This window comes from Rhipicephalus sanguineus, unplaced genomic scaffold, assembly GCF_013339695.2.
Source record: "Rhipicephalus sanguineus isolate Rsan-2018 unplaced genomic scaffold, BIME_Rsan_1.4 Seq1164, whole genome shotgun sequence".
NCBI lineage: Eukaryota > Metazoa > Arthropoda > Arachnida > Ixodida > Ixodidae > Rhipicephalus > Rhipicephalus sanguineus.
This window is the reverse complement of record NW_023614426.1, coordinates 29,428-46,329: the sequence shown is the minus strand read 5'-3', so window position 1 is coordinate 46,329 and position 16,902 is coordinate 29,428. Positions and strand designations below refer to the sequence as shown.

General features: G+C 43.0%; 1 pseudogene; it reads right to left on the bottom strand.

The window, feature by feature from the left end:
• Nucleotides 1–4,679: 4,679 nt before the first annotated feature.
• LOC119376307 (putative sodium-coupled neutral amino acid transporter 11) lies at nucleotides 4,680–15,856 on the bottom strand (annotated as a pseudogene).
• Nucleotides 15,857–16,902: the final 1,046 nt, after the last annotated feature.

The window sequence follows — 16,902 nt, the reverse complement described above, 5'->3', positions numbered from 1 at the left end:
TTAGCCAAGGGTTAAAAAATACAATATTAGAGGCAGGCGAGTGAAATCAGTTGCAAATTGCTGACAGTGGCTTGCCCGCTTCAGAGAATTTTTTGTTTTGTAATTAACTAATTTGTTAATTAGGATGATTTAACTAATTTGCTAAATACTGACTTTAGGCAAGAAATCCTGCTTGGAAAGTTCGAGAGCGTCCTCAAAAACCCCAACTGCATTATTTGCGATAAAGAAAGTCTCACGTATACCATTTTTTCCAAGCTGTAAAGAAAGCCCGCGAAATACAAAAAGAACCACGTGACTAGCGCGCTCGCGCGCCGCGAGGATGCTGCCCTCAGCCGAGGTTTGAGCGAACGAAATCACCTGCGGCCGGGACTCGCCGGCTCCGTTGCAGCGGGCCCTATAAGTGGGCGGTGGTTTCTTGGCCCGTTGCCAGCCAGCTGCGCGCGTGACGGTGCAAGTTGTAGCGAGCGCGGGCCAAGAAACCACCTTTAACTTATCAGCCTACCGCTGCAACGCAGACGCCGAGTCGCGGCCGCAGCTGATTTCGTTCGCTCAAACCACGGCTGAGGGCAGCATCCTCGCGGCGCGCGAGCGCGCTAGTCACGTGGTTCTTTTTGTATTTCGCGGGCTTTCTTTGCAGCTTGGAAACAATGGTATACGTGAGACTTCTTTATCGCAAATAATAGAATTGGGGTTTGAAGACGCTCTCGAACTTTGCAAGCAGCATTTCTTGCCTAAAGTGATATTTAGCAAATTAGTTAAAGTCGTCCTAATTAACAAATTAGTTAATTACAAAAAAAAAATTGTCTGTGGAGCGCAAGTGGCTGTCAGCAATTTGCAAGTCATGTCACTCGCCTGCCTCTAATATTGTATTTTTTAACCCTTGGCTAAAGATAGCTGGGACACCCTGTATATACATATCGAAAATCTGAAGGGGCCACTGTCACGACGCAGTGCGCGATGTCTTTACGGATAAGCACCGGAAATGCACGGATGCGTTGGCAGAAAGCGGCAAACGTGCCCAACCCTTATGATAGCATCTTGGCTAACTGCTCAGTAGTGCATGCAGCCTGGCGCAGTGATATGCGCATAAACCGAACGTGCCGCGCCGCCGTTCATGCTGCCTCTTTGTGCGAGACGTTAAGTGCGCCACACAGACGCGTTGCCTTCATGACGAAAGCAGCTCGCCATCGCCGTGCCTGTGTGCGATCGGGAACGGAGTGGCCATGTCATAACCAGGCCTATCCGAATGAACGCTAGCTATCATGGCAAATGCAAGGGCCCAGGCAGTGACGGCAGTCACGGCGTCAGCTCGATTGGCGATCTGCTGCACACAACTAGAAACTATCGGCTTCACGCGGCAACAAATGTTGCATATCGAAGGAGATTCAGCGATGCGTGTGCGCATCGCCGTGTGCACACGCATCGGGGAAAGCGGGATGTCGTCCACTCTTCCGCCACTGTCTTTGTGTTTCGCGTCATCATTTCCAAACACTCCATGCGTGAGAGCTGTAATCTATTCCGACTTTGCTGGTATCAGTGGCGCTCATGACAAGACACTAATTTGCAATTGGCAGTTGGCGTGTAGTTAAGCGGGGTTCGAGGCAGGCACCGAATGTATTCACGAGAGCCTGGGCGTGTACCAAAAGCCTGATAAGTGTAATGGGAGGCATTAAAAACTATTTCGGACGTGGCTGCGGCGATTTGACCGCTTGAGCGGAATAAAAAAACGTGAATTTGTTTCTCGGACGATTTCGTGGTCCCTAGAGAGTCTGAAAAATCAGACGTTGGCTGGTTTATCTTCAGGAAGTTCGAATAGTTCGAATAGTCAAATTCCAGTGTGAATCGAATCGAATAGCAAGCACTATTAGAAAATATTTGAAAGTTCGAATATTCGCACACTCCTACATTCTTGTCATTCTTGATAGAAGAACTAGGAGCGGCGAGTCTTCAAAGAATACATGTAAGCCAGAAGAGGATTATTGTTGAGAGACAAAAGACTTCTCAATGGCTGCAAGCTGTTTTGAAAGCAGGCAGTAAAAGCCTGTCCTTTTTTTTATTATTGCAAGTGCTAGCTATGCACTATTGTGTTGCAAGGGTCGTATAAACGTGCAGGCATGAGCTGCCTACTGGTAATAAGTACTATATTGTGATGCAACAGTAACTACCCGCATCGAATTACTTGTGTGCCTTTAATATATAGACATGCTGTCATTTGGTCATAAATTTGTAAACTTATTTACTGCGGATGTGCATTCCAATACTAGCCTGCAAAATGCTATGTTTCTTTTTTTTTGCAGCTTTTTGTAGCGTGTCCCTAGATAATTCAGTGTGTCACTTGTACACGTTCCATCCAAGTGTTTTGGAAGGCCCTTGCTTTGGCGCAAGCAGCACATACAACGAATGCAATTTTATTCACCAATTTTTTCACCTATATCACAATTCCACCAGCACATGCATCACAACCTGTCAGTCATGCGCAAACCAACGGCATATTGCTGGCATTGCAGTGGCAAACATCGTATCACCTTGTCGCCAGTTAAGTTTTTCTTTTCGCAACTTGCAATGACATATTTGTCTCTTGCATACAGAGAAGCAAGAGTACATGCATACAACAAACTTCAGTTCAATACATGACCAGCTTGCTCCAGCCCTAAAGGAAACTTGCGCAAATTCAAAATGAGGATCCTTGTTCTACTATTTGTCACTGAATGTAGACCTGGGAACCTGTTTAACACAATAAATGGACACAAACAAACCTTTCTATGCATCTGCTTTCAACACCTAAATATACACACATAAAGCTGCATAATACTCGCTGCACGTATGCGTGCGCATATAGAAAAGGAACTTTGGGGAAAATCTTGACAACTCTAAATGGACAACATGTGCATATAGATGCCAAAGGCCCTTGCTTCTGGTAATTCACGAAGCTCTGGATATGTCATAAATGCGCAAGAGAAATGCACTGCCTATACACGGCAAAGAAAAGTTACTCAAATCCTTTCCAACTTGTCCCAGAGAATAGTAGCCATAGCTCTGAGAAGTTTAATTGTAGCCAAGTACAAGCTGATGTAAAATAGTACCTTGTGCCCTGCCATTGCTTGTAAATGTGCTGCCACATATATATATATATATATCTATATAGGGCATGCCAGTATGAAAGAGACCACACAGTTATCACTCCAGCTGCGATTAAATCAGAATTAATGTGACCTCGCTCTTTCACACTTGTAGAAGAAGCATCTCACTTTGCGCTTTTTTCATTTGTGTCCAAACAGGTGGTCCATTTCACAAAAGACTCTCCTGTACATTTACAAAGGTATCCATCCATTTGGGTACTAATGACTAAATTGCAGAATGAATTAAACACGAAAAGAGAACACAGTAATATTAGTATCTTGGCTTTTAAAATATGGGAGGAAACAACTGTGGAGTGATCGAAGAGCAAAGGGTATTTGAAATAGACATTATACACTATGTACAGTGTGCCCAGAGGGCAGAAGAAGTCGCGAGAGGGAGGCATTTTAAACTGTTACAACTAGCATATGCCCCGCCCGTACGGTTAGCAGTATAGAAGAATAACCGTAACAAAGCGCAAACAAGATCTCAGCTTACTGCACAACCATATTTAACTCTTTGGTAAACAACCTCGTCCCGACACATTGCGGGGAAAACATTAAATGGCAGGCGCTAACAGTTGCTAAACGTGATTGGTGAAGCGTGAAAGACGAAGTGTTTCCCCACCCAGACTCGCGGTGGCAGTTGAAGTATTGGAAATTACGCCAGTATACTTCACCTTCCCTTAAAAAAAGAGAGAAAAAAAACGCTTGATGTGTTCTCATCATGTGTGACTTTCACATTATACTTGTCAAGACAATAAAATGGTTAGTATAAACTAGCGGGGAGGCGTAAACAAAGGTCAGTATTTTGCACTGTGCAGCTCACACCTTGGAATTGTCATCGTAAATAAAAAAAATTGGGCTCAGTGGTGTTGGGTGTGAATGCTCTCCTGAGCACCTAAGTAAGCTACTCCGCAAAAATAAAAAGAAAAAAACTTCCGGCTTCAGGGGCATGACGCTTGTGTACCCCATTCCACTTTCGTATGACTTGAAGGGTATCTATCTCTTTCCTTGCATGTTTTTATGGTGCATGTTTTGCACCTGAAAGGAAAATGTGTATGATGGATAGAGTAAAGATGTAAAAAAAAAAAGTTGACATTTCGTGAATGTGTTGCCTTATGTCACCTGTTTGAAACATCTCTCCCGCATATTTGGGAGCAACACGACAGCCGGTCCACTTGATCCACATGGTCACGTTAACAACATTTTGAAGAAGTTCAGCCAACACGCAGTCCACCGGCTCAGTAGTGTCAGTACTGGCTGCTGTCGCGATCCGTCTTTGGAAATTCTACCATTTGCCCTCCAAGCTGCCTATAGGTGCTACTTCTTTCACATTCAAGCATTACGTTTAGCTGCGCTGAAGTCTATAATGGTGCGAGCATTCTAATTGGTGGGACTCCGTGGGTGTATTTGCCCCATAATGCCGGCATAATACAACATTTTTCAAATTCTCTTGAGAGGTTTGCGGAAGTTGAGCAAACTGCTTGGATGTACGAGAGGTGGCACAGCAGCATTTGTTGGTCTCAAAGAATTCCGCTTCCCTCCAGCCTAGCACTCAGTGAACACGGTGCGTAAAAACGGATGCCAACAGGAAGCGTTCCTTGCCACAACTTTCCTTTCGTCACATATACACCCCTATCATTTTAGCTTATCGGCACGCAGTGGAGAGATGGCAGCCACAGCAGTTACTGGGTTCAGATTACGGTTTCCGCGTCGCTAAAGCTTAAGGTTTACAGTTCTCTTGATGTTTTTATCTTTTTTTTTTTCAGCCAATTCGTCAATCGCCTCGCGCTGGGAGAGATCCGTCACTCCTTCGGGTACAGCGCAGCCGGAGCACAAGAACAAGGCGCACAGCTGCTGCATTCTAGACGGTGACGTTCGCCGCCGGCACGGTGCAGTAGGGCATGTCAGCTCCGTGGCTGCAACTGATTCCAGCGTTGATGTCGATGATGGCTACCACGGTGCCGCAGATTGCAACCGCTGCCCCGCAGACCGCCAGCATGAGCGCCGGAAACTTGGCCCACGAGAGCAGGGGCCCATTTTCCAGCTTTAGGTACGTGGCTGCCGGAAGGATGTAGGCCAGCGGTATGGCAGCCAAAACACCCTGGCAGAAAAGAGGTGGGAAGTCGAGTACAGAATGTTAGACCTTTTTATCCCCCTTTCTCATCCGCTTTGCCGTGCAGTTTTGGATGGCTTAAAATTGCAGGCGGGTAATTTACAGCATTGTAACGTCGCTGAGTTGAATGAGCAGCAGTACTGATTGGCTTCCTGTTTATCGATATCATATGTATAACTGTACTGAGTGCCCAGTTAAGAGACCCTCTATGACAGGGGAGCTACATAGGCCTTGCATCAAGGCACACTTTTATGCACAAGTTTCTAGGTTTCTAGAGCTGTGTAATCTGTGTAAGTAACTACACTGCATGCGTGGTGTTGCAAGCTGCGGCTTGTGCTTAAATGTGTGGTGCGAAGACAGGTCAATTGCACTGTGTGCAACTGTAATTGAGTCTGTGTTTCTGTAGAGACAACTGTGACGACATGAACAAGCATGCAGGTCATATCCAGTTAGTATTCTGAAGCTGAAGCTATGCTGCTTGATTCCTTGTAAATGGCTTTTTTTCTTGACACTTTCCTTAAAGGTATAATTGTTAAACAGATGGCTTACAAATGAATAATGAAATGAGAGTTATTTTTAGGCTCTGCCTACGGTAAAGAACATTTGCGAGTCAATATCCTCATATGCTTTGTTCAGTGCATTGCTTGAAATTACTAATGTAGTAATACATGCACAAGCACATCTACCACAACTGCTAGTTATGGATGTAGTGAAATTATCCCTATCATGAACACATTCCATAACCGCATTGTGTAGGTGATATTAATGCCAATAAAAGTATTAGACCATAAGTTTGCTGATGCCATCACTTCTATTGTTGCTCTAAGAGTGCATAATTAAAGACATTAAACACCATGGTGAAACAGCTGCGGCGAATGCAGTTACTTTGTTTGCAAATCATAATGTAATAAATAAAGTTGTCAAGTATTAAATAGTTAAAGAAATGCCATTGTAAACATTAGAAGTACTTCAGGTTGCTCATAAACTTGTTTGTAATGTGCAACTATCTTCTAACCTAGGAAAAGAGCAGACACTTGACAGCCAAGCAAGTTGCTTGATTTCGTTACGTTTCTAGTGGCATTGAGTCTTGGTGCCGTTAAAGACATCCGTGTGGCAGCATGCAAATGGCATTAGTCTTGAATGTCATTTTATGTGCTCTTGTGGCAGGGGTACACGAATCAACACGGGAAATGAGGCCACTTTCACAGCGACATTTACTACTGTTCATTCTTGATGTAAATAGCAGGATTTTGCTGCCAAGAGTTGTTACTTGAAAACACCACAGTAAACCTACATAGAGAATACGTGAGAAAATATTCCAAAAGCCAGGGGAATTCATCTTAAAACGTTCAAACACTGGCTTTACTCAACATGAAAACAGTTCGAACGCTCTTTGGGTGTTCGAACTGTTTTTAAGCCCATGCGCACGCTAGCAAATGTGTTCCCAAAACCAAAGGACCGCACCCCCCTGGACACACAAAGTGGAGTTATATAAGGTGGACTGCATGGACTGTGATGCCAGCTACATCGGCGAGACGGGCCGACGACGCCGTACTTGTCTCAAGGAACACGCAAGGGACGTCACGAAAGCCACACATGCAACACGTGCATTAGTTGATCACTGCCTGACGAAAGGACACGTTTTGATCTCGACAATGCGACGACATTGGCGCGGGAGCAACGATGGGGCCCAAGAAAATTTATGAGTCATGGTTCATTCGCCGTAATCATACTGCATGCAATAGTAATCGTGGCCCCCTGCAGGATGTTTACGGCAAGATATAAGCACGATGTATTCTCTCATTTGATGTCATTTTTGTACTGACGATGCCCCCGTATAGGTGGCGAAACGTCTATCTCTTGTGATGTGTTCACGCTGAGTAAAGCCAGTGTTTGAACGTTTTAAGACTACATAGAGAATTAAATGACGTACAGGATGAAAGACCCACGCAAGTGTGCAATTAGACTTTTGTAAATTTACAAATGTGCGCAAACATTTCGTAGCCAGTCTTCCAATAGAAATGGTGCCAGCACTCTTCCCAACAGGGCCTAGCATTTTCTGTTAATTATTACATAAACACATGCCTTGTGTAAGGTAATTCATTAATAAGCTGGAGAACAGGTTGCGTTTCTGTGACAAAATACTATACAAAAGAGTACTGCTATCTCAGGGGAAAAAAAGAACTCCCATTGAGCTAATTTTAAAGTCCCAATAAAGAAAGATAAAAATGAGAAAACATTGTCATTTAGTTGTTTCTTTTCAGTTGTGATTGGTTATTTTTTATTCAGGAAGGACTAGAAACTGCATGCTATGAAACCCACATATGCATGTAGCAATGGGGGGTATGCTCAATTCCATGCTGATTTTATGATCTACCACTCACGACCAGCTGATCCTACCGATAACATAGGCGGTACCGTCACTTTGGCCACTGGTCAAGAATGAGAACGCATGCTACAAAATACCGGTCCCCGAGTTGATAGCCCTGTGGCCAACATGCTGTCTCCTGTGACTACAACAATCACGCTGCTTCATAGAGAGCATAAAATGTGTTTGCAATTTCATATTGTTCATGCGCAATGCGTCAGATTGTCAAACAGCTGATGGGCTATCAAAATCCTCAGGAGACTCTGATCACTTGCGAGACCTACCAAACTTGCTTTTTATAACAGAATATAATGCAGGCATTTTTATGCTTTATGCAACTTTCTTGTAACATGTTTCAACTGTATTACTGCTGAAGACTTCATCATTTGTCAGAATTACTGAAATTCATATTTGGTCAGTGCAGTTGCAAATTATAGGAGTCGGTTTTTCCATGTGCATTTCGATTAGACTACAAATAATTGCTCCTATACTTTTGTTGGCTTCACTAAGTATTTGTCTAGTTGCGACTCAAAAAAAAAACAAAAAAAACAAGCCTCTCGATTCATGCCTCTCTTGTACAATTGGATTTTCATCATGGTATTCGTGACGGATATTCCTAACAAACAGTGACTACAACTTCACATTACGAAGAGGTATGCCTCAAATGCCTGTAATTAGCCGCAGCAGATGTCTTCACGTCCCAGTTAAAATGTTCAGTTTGAGTTCCTACAGAATATACATGGCATAAATAACACACCTGTAACTAGCCAGCAGATTTCGAAAAAGGTGAACAAATATTGTGGTAATGTTCATTCTCATAGTGTCAGTAACTGTTGAAATTATGGTTCTTGCATATGCATCAAACAAGCACGGTTTCACTCTCGAAGCACCAGAGTAACATTTTTTATGTTGAGATTGAAGTACAGCAGTGCAGGTAGGTCCATGTTTTCACAAATGGTGCCTTGCATTCATTTGTGTGTTTTCAGAATGTGTTGTACTCGAGCCCAATGGTTCTGGTTAGCTGTTGTACAGTCTCCAAACGTGCCTTGATTTTGTAAATCATGTACATAACAGACATCGTTACTGTGAACGTGTGGAGTGCTGTCCTATGGACACTGTGCATTATGTAAAGCGCTTGAACATGTTTAAGATGAGAAACACAAGAGCTCGGGCCCTCAACGGCATTTGTTCTAAATCTTGCGTGCTGATGCTTGATTATTTTCATGTAGCACAAATAAAATTCTTACAAGGACAGATGTAACAGTCGAGCATTTTGCTTGTTCTCTTTCTTTCTTTTGTGCTGCTTGCGCGATACATTTGATTTAAAGGGGTACTGACACAAAATTTTCTGGCTGAGATAGCCTGCGGCATCGATTCTCGTGAACATGTGTATATCATCTACCCAATCTCAATAGTGAATACAGCTTGAAAGGTATTTATATGAATTTCAAGTTCGCATGCCCGATCCAGCGCTATACACCGCACCTTGCGACATTGACGTCATACAAAGTGACCTGAAGGTGACTGCAAGCTCCACGGTGTCACCATTGTGGCTGAGCTCCGAGATGACACAGCTAAATGATAAGGTCGCACAAAAAAATGCGGGGACACAAGCCAGGAACATAAACAAAATTCTACGATGAATTCTTGCAAACTCGCCCAGATTTCTGTTCTCGTAAATGATGACATCATAATCACCATTGCGCTCTGCCGTGCTTGCGTCAGCATGCTACAATTCGGAGGCTGCTCGCAAGTCCGTGCCCACGGCGAACATGTGGCAGCCTCAAGAAAGTCGTTGCCACCAAATGAATGACAGCTATGACATTGCGCAGCACATGCTGCATGCGAAAGAACAGACAGCGCGGAAGTGCGTCTGTGTGCCGTTTTACACGCTAGATGGTGCTGGTTGCACATGGTAGCTTGTTATCTCAGAGCTCTCCACAACCGAAACTGAGACTGGCTGGTAATAAACAGACTGTAATTAATTACCTGTTGTGCGCTGCAGCAAGCGATGTGCCGTGTTATGACTAATAGGCCTCCAGCAAGCAACACATTGAAGCAAAAAATGCCACACACAAAATTTTGTGTCGGTACTCCTTTAAGTTGTTCTCAGAGACATATTTTATTTCGTGAGAACAATTTCAAGGCAGATCATATCTGCTTAGGTAAATGCTGTTTAATTTTATGGGCCACCAATAATTTATAATTGTACAGGTAAGACCACTTACAGGACATACTAGTGGATGCCAGGAAAATGACACAAATCTCCTGCTGTTGTACAGTAAAAGTGCATTTGTCGTGCTGTTGTTCAGAGTGTCAAATAAAGTTCGCAATGCCTGTAGCGAGCATGTCAATGCCCTATCTCTGAAATTTGCGAGGATGAATTCGCAACTCCTAAAGCCTGGCACCTCCTGTCTGTGTGCCTTGAGGCTAGACCGCAACCTGCCAAGTTCAAGTCATCAGTCGAGGTCTTCAATGGTTCATGTTGGGTAAGCAGGAAAAGGCACTCTAGCTTGCTTGTAGTAATCATTGTCAAAAGAATCCCGCGGTTTCTCATTACAGGAGAATTGACAACAGGCCTAAACTAGTAAATCGCGAAGGCAGGTTTGTTTGATAAAGCTTTCTTAAAGCATTATTTTTCTTTCTTCTGCTCTTTACTGCAAGTGGAGTTGAGATACACAGTCACAAAATTTCACAGGAGGCGAGAACATGCTCATGTGGTATAGCGGCAACTACAAGCGAATGCAGAGACTGGTTTGAGCAGGTCGGCGGTTGGGAATGAGAAACGAGCCTTTGAAATTAAGAGGCGATAAAATTTTTAAATTAGATGTGTTGTTGACAAACCTGAGCACCTTGAATCAGCATGTAGTCTAACGTCAATATAAGAAACAGGATATAAATATAAGCTAGTGAAGCTTTATTGCCGATACCAACATTGTGCATTTATTCAAGAACCGAATCAAAAGCGTTGGCAAAAGGCCAGGTCCAGTGTCATGTATTTGTCTTCAAAACTTCGTACGGGCAACAAAATACTTGACAAGAAATAACGAGACAAGGTGCTTATTTTGTGTGCTCATTTGTAGCTGGTTATCTCTTGCATCACATCCTTTGTGGGCTCAATAAGTTTTGAAGAAGAATGCATGCTAGTTATTTTTCCATCTTGCTGCGTGCCCACATACTTTGCTTGCATATTTTGTTACATTGTCTTATGAACGGGCCAAAACCTTATATTTCTGAATTGAGAAAGTCATTGTGCAAGGCCGTCAGTCCCCCTCCACCAAAAAAAAAAGAGTATCTTGAAAACCACTCACATTGAGTTCAAGGACAATGCCGAGGCAGTCGGTCAACGTTGAAAAAGCGAAAGTTGTCAGTACGATAAACAGCGTCATGATAATGTGCCGCACCAGGTTTGACGGAAACCTTGTCACGAAGAATGCGTTGTCTAGAACCTGCAAAACGGAGAGAGGAAAAAAAAAGCAGCGTGAAGTACGTGGCTGTTACTTAAATGGGTCTCCACGGAACCCATGTGAGAAATGCTGCTATTATAATGCGTGCCTGCCTTATTCAAACTTGTTGCGTATTCAGCACAAACTAAGCATTTCCTTTCTTTGTCACTATTTTTGTATACTTTGGCCAAATGTGCTAGATGCATACCTAGATTTTTGGAATGCAGAAGAGTAAACCATTCTTACCTCCCGTGTGACAAAACACTCAATAGGGTATGTCAGCATTATAGTCAGGGTGAAGAGCAGCCTAGCCACATTGGCAAGGTCGTCGTCCTTGCAGTAGTTTTCAAAAAGGTCGCCTGCAAAAATTAGATCACACGGTGCTTAATTTCAGGCAAGGAAGTAGGGAACCAAGTAATACAGATTCCAGTGCTTAGATTGTATAACATGCTTATTTTATTAAATACTAGACGCATATAAAACAGACGTGCCATGGGGAGACTGGAACATGAGATCAGTGAGTGGATGGTGCAATTATGCATCAAGAACACGTTTTATTGTTAAACATACACATAACTTGGTTGATAATACCCCAGCGGTTTCCTGACATCTTAGGTTCGTGACAGGGATTGCAACTTTGTGGCCTGCAATTAGACTATCTCGTCACGGGTGCCATAGCACTTTCGAAATGGCTTGTGGCAAAAAGGGGATGTCAAAGGGATTTTCGTTCTGCTGCGTAAATGACAGCAGCTGTTCTATCATTGTGCATGTAAGGTCGTTTGACTGGGTTAGTGATTATGACACTCCTGAAGTGGGACATTAGGAGGTAGAACATTTGCAAGGAAACAATGTTCTGGCACAGGTGGTGTAAGAAACCACAGTTAAACACACCGTGTTTGAAAACTACTGCACTGCTGCCAGTGAGTGGTGGTTAGCACGGCATCAATGCAAGGACACTATTATCCAAACAATCTTCTACAAAAGTTCTAAGGAATGCTTGTATGCATGTCGATGTCTGTGTGTGGTCTGTAGTGTGCAAGTGCTGCTGGACACCAGGGTGTAGAGGGGGTGCAGGGCCCTCATTAAATTTGCTGGAAACTTTCACCCCTCTAAGGTCTTTCCTCCCTTCTGCGACATTAGGCCCTAAGGAAATATTCATTGCCGTAGCAGGTTTCCAGAGATATTTTTCTGTATGAAACGTGTTTTTAAGCATTTTGTGAGAAATTAAAAATTCAACCAGATGCGTTTATTTGCTCTGAAGAACACACTACCGTAAAATCCGAGCGAGCACCCCTTCCTTTTTCGAGAGATTTGGAATATGCACCAATGACCGAGCAAGCGCCCCCCATCCCCTCCCACCATTTTCACTGTTTCATTCACTGGTTTTGTTTGCCAGACAAGGGTGAATATAAACAGTGAATGCAGTGTATTCAATAAGGCATTGCATTAGAAGCGGGTGTGCATTCAGTATTCTTAACAACTCTTCCACCGCCATCTAGAACTTTTAGCGATGCCTGCCCCTCCAAATCTTGTCAGATTTCCTTTCAACGTAGGGCGGGCGCTTGCTCGGGATTCTACGGTGCTCCTACAAGACGAATGCAACTTTTTTTAACATTACTCTACAACAAAGTTTATCTGGAAAGCTATTTTGACAAAGAATGTCAATAGCACCATAAAGCCACCACCTGTTGTGATTAAGGCCTTAAAGGGACACTACAGTTAAACAATGAATCAGTTTATATATTGATAAATTGTACTCTGAGAACTCTAATGTTTATTTCACCATCATAGGTTTATTAATATAGCAGAAATTCAAGGTCAAGGTTTCGTTTTTAAATTTCGCACAGAAAGTGCCCCGTGTGACGTCGCAGATTTCAAAGTTATTTTTTGTATTTTGTTGACATCGGCTCAACGAAATTTTCCGAAACTTGGTATTTTAAGCCTATGGCCCCTTCAGAGGACAATGTACTTCATTTTTACTGATTAGGAACTGCGTAGCACTTGGTAGACACCGTCAAAATCTATGACGTCATGGCATTTGGTGCGGAAATTTCAAGGTGGGTCGCCACCGCACTTTCTTTTGTGCTTTTTCTACTTATCAAGCGTCTTGTCGCAGCAAGCGTGGCGATTCTGGAATTGTGGAAGAATAATTAACTAATATGGAAAAAATCGTTTTTCTCTTAGAATCCTTGCTCAGTGGTCATTCCACAGTTCAGGGCACTGCTACGGAGAGTGGATGTCAGTAGTCATGATGCACTTGCTCACCTGCTGTAGACGTGGAAAGAGACTAACCACCGATGCCAAAGAGCACAATGATGACGCAGGAAAGGCTCAGCTGATGTGGGTCACCTTGTTCCATCGCCGCTGAGTTGGGTCTTCAGAGCAGCAAATAGCATGAACGAGTTGTGGTGCCATGTAGCTGCGAGGATGCATCCTTGCGTGTAAGCTCGCCCCTGTTGCTTTTTATTCCTTATCATTTCTTTTTCAAGCTTCATTTCATGCCAGAGTATTCAAATGCACACTTTCAAAGACACTCCCAGGCTACAGACTGGAGGTTAGTTGTACTGCATATCTTAAGGTTATAGCGTGTGGAAACAAGGACACTGCAGTGCTGTGTCCTTGTGTCTTCTGTAGTAATCCTGTTTTACTACGCTAAGCCTCAAAATAAGAAACTCGCAGGATAACAAACAAGGCAACCACCCACACAACACCTTATACCCACGCTAGTTTAGCATTTTTACTGCACTCACGCCTCCCAAAAACTTATGCAAACAAACGAGTGGGGGACCATATGATCATATGCTGTGTTGAATACATGTAGTTTAAAAGGGCAGTAGCAGCTTGAATAGATAAAGTGTGCTCTAGAAGAAGAACTTTGCCTACCGAATGCGATCACACCAATAGCCTTTGTGATGCCCCTGTTGGCAATGCATAAGAATCTGGAGAAGAGGGCCTGAAACGAAGGACCCAAAATTCAATGTTTTGGCACGTAACGAAAATGGCTACAGAAGCCCTGAGTTCAGAATACTTACACGTACACAAAGTTCCTATCCGCACAATCACGAAGGTCAGGATGGCGAGGATAATTAATAGTGATGTCAGTGACACCTGGTTGGAAAAGAAGGAGGTTGAGTGAATTATAATTCTCGATCAAAACTTTAATGCATAAAGCTGAGAACTCGGTATGAACATACAGCATTGCAAGTTGTGCTGCTATACATTTTGGTTTGTACAGTAGTGCTGCTGTCAGCAAATCATTTCGCAATTCCCTTTGATAGTGAGTGCATGCAAACGTGATGATGTTTGGGACACCTCTCCAATACTTATGTCTAGGCATCATAACTGAGAAGTTGGGAATGTCCATCGCTTCATGAAGTTTCAATTATACCGTGGGCCTAGCGATTCTTTTGTTCGTTTTTTTATTCTCAATGAAATTGACGCTGGGTGATGCCTTAATAATATATCTGGATTTAACGTCCCAAAACCAAGTATGAGATGAGAGACGCCGTAGTGGAGGGCTCCGGAAATTTCGACCATGGGGTTCTTACGTGCACCTAAATCTAAGTACAACCGGGCCTCTCAAACATTTTCGCCTCTCGAAAATGCAGCCCCCGCGGCCGGGATTCGATCCCGCGACCTTCGGGTCAGCAGTCGAGCGCCATAACCACTAGAACCGTGGCGGGGGTGGATGCCTTGGAGCACACCGTATCTCTTCACATGCCATGACGATATGTCCTCGAACAAAGAATGTCACTAGACTAACTTCATGGGTTCTCTGGCAAACTTAATTTCCACCTCATTTATACTTGCAATTTTTATGTGCTGTATGGGTCGCACAAAGCTACTAGAGGCCGAAACTTTAAATGTTCCCTGTGTAAGCGGGATTTCCCTCTGTCCCAAATTGCTTGTACCGTAAATTTTTGTTGCTGGGTGTAGTTTAGATTTAGGTGTGTATTAAAGCACCCTGTTAAAACTTGAAGCGTTCCTCTACAGTGCCCCCCCCCCCACCATGCAGTTTTGGGACGTTATCACCACAATTTAATTAAATTTATCTATATCTTTACAGTGTTATTTTTGGTGCGACTTCTTATTGGCTTTCAATCGCCTTAAAGAGATAAAAATATGATGGTCCAAATGCCAGTTTGTTTTAAGCCCAGCTTTAATTAATACTTTTGCATAAAACGGTCACGGTTTGAGTCTGGCACAACAATACACATATGCCTCAAAGGAAATGACGCCTAATGCATCAGCTGTGGAAAGCTCAGGTAAAAGCTGCAATACTTCCAACATAGTTTCTTGAACTACTTTTTCCATCTTTCTGCTTTTGTATTTCACATGTCTATAACAAATTTGCATACAAGTATATTGTGCTCATTTGCACAACTAAAAGGGTCACTAATAGGGGTGCAGGAACTAAACATCGCGAACTATCTTTCATCTCCGTGTTTTTTTTTTTTTTTTTAGGAAATGTAAAGACAGAAGAGCCCCTTCACTATAAGAGTGGCTTTTTGTATCGTAGAAGCGTAACTGAGTAACAAAGGTAACCTCTTTGTTTTGTGAGATCCCTTCAGAGCACATATCACAAGCTCAGGTATTAAACACTGTGGCTTTCCATTGTGAGCTTCTTACGGCTCCTTCAGTTACAGAAAGAAATCAATCAGTCATCAATTAATGAGTCATTGAGCTCATACTGAATTTACACAAACGGCACTTGCCTTGTTGAGCTTCGATATGTTTCGAGAAGGGAAAGAGGCAGGGGGACGAACATTGAGGCCATGATAACAATGAAGTGGCGTTGCTGATGATGCTGTCATGCCACTGTAGAACAAAAAAACCAAAAGCATTTAGTGGGAATAACATAAAAAAAAAACAAGAATTCAGTGGCTAAGAGCAGCATGTGCTCCCCCATACTCACCACTGGAAAACTCGCAGGAACACCTTTGTGACTGTATCGCCGATTATTCATTGTAGCTGATCATAGCGTTGAGAGGAAAAAAAGTTGTTATGCGCTGGCAACCATTATGTTTTAAAATGAGGCCTTGCTATGTACAAGGCTGTAGTTTTTGGGTGTCTATGTGTGCATGTGCTGTGTGCATGTGCATGCATACACAAACATATTTTTGTGACCAATACTGCTGGTTTCGGCTGTCCAGATGGATTTCTGGTAAAGTCTGGAACAGCTGCGAGAGAAATTTTAATGTTCACATGTCACTTTTTTAAGATTTTGCATTTAACATCGTAGCTGAATTCTGGACCTATGCAGCATAAGCCAGCAGCACATTTGCTTCAGACAAACTCTAAGGCTAGCACACCACTGTATTCATAGCCAACTTGCTAAAAAAATTGCAGACGTTTAAGTTAACATTGGCTTGAAGCAGACTGGAGAGTTTGGGAAACTTCACGCAAAGTGAATTTTACTTCGTGGCAACCCATTCTGTGCAGATATTTCAAAGTTGGTGCAATCTTAGACATGACTTTCGACTGCCCTACTTCAAATTCACAAATTGGGAGTGTCTTAGGATTAATATTGGGAAGTACAGATATTTTAATGAGCATTCTGGACATTGCAATTTGTCATATAAACCTGCTTCCTCTTCTTGTAATTCATCTGAACAGGCGCAAGGTTGTGCTATATGCTTATGCGATGTGTGAAATATGTTCAAACGATACAAATGTTTTTTTTGAAAAAAACAAGGTATCGCTTGGCTGCAGTACATACCAATGAAAGGATAAATAAACTGCATGAGGTCCGCATAGAAGCCAGCAGGCCAAAGGCAGCTTGACAAGGTCCTGGAGCATGGGGAAAACAAAATTTTTTTAACAGTGTGCTTCAGGCATCAGAGTACAGTAAGG